Genomic DNA, 668 nt, shown 5'->3' on the forward strand with positions numbered 1-668 from the left:
TCTCTATTGCTCGCCTATTCCTATTCTTCTTCCTATTACTTTCTCTCGCTTGCCTATTCCTATTCTTCCTATTACTTTCTATTCTAAAACCAGCCGGTGAGGGAGTGAGAGTGGAAGCCTTTCTTTCTCCGCTGACAACCCCGACGGCTCCGAGTCCCAGCTTTGCACATGCCGTGTCCGTCCGCTGCCCTGAGGAGGATGCAATCAGGACTTGTCGCGGGGATCCTGTCTTTTACAAGGTTTTTGCAAGTCCTGGATTGCCTTTTCCTTTCAAGTGACCCATACGGCTACAACCTGGATGCCAAAAAGGATGCTACCATTTTGAAAAAAATATTACATTTACCCAAAGAACCTTGACTGCCTACTATCTGGGGCACTTTCAGGCTGAGCTGTCAGACATCTCCCAGGGTGGAAAAGATCCTGCCAAAACCACCCGCAAGCAGCAGTGCGGGGAGGACTCGCATGGGGCGCGGCCCCTTTAAGGCCCCCCCCCCCACGCTCCGGTGTGTGCGTCATGTCGCAGAGGGGACGTCGGGTATATAAAGGCGTGCGGGGCGTTTACGCTATCAGTCCGACTTCCGGGCTGGGCGGGGCGGGGCGAGGTGAGGTGAGGTGGGGCGGGCGGACCCAACCAGGGGAGCGGCGGCGGGGCGGGGCCGGGGCGGGCA

This window comes from Gavialis gangeticus, unplaced genomic scaffold (genome assembly GCF_001723915.1).
Source record: "Gavialis gangeticus isolate Ggan-Ray unplaced genomic scaffold, GavGan_comp1, whole genome shotgun sequence".
Classification (NCBI taxonomy): Eukaryota; Metazoa; Chordata; order Crocodylia; family Gavialidae; genus Gavialis; species Gavialis gangeticus.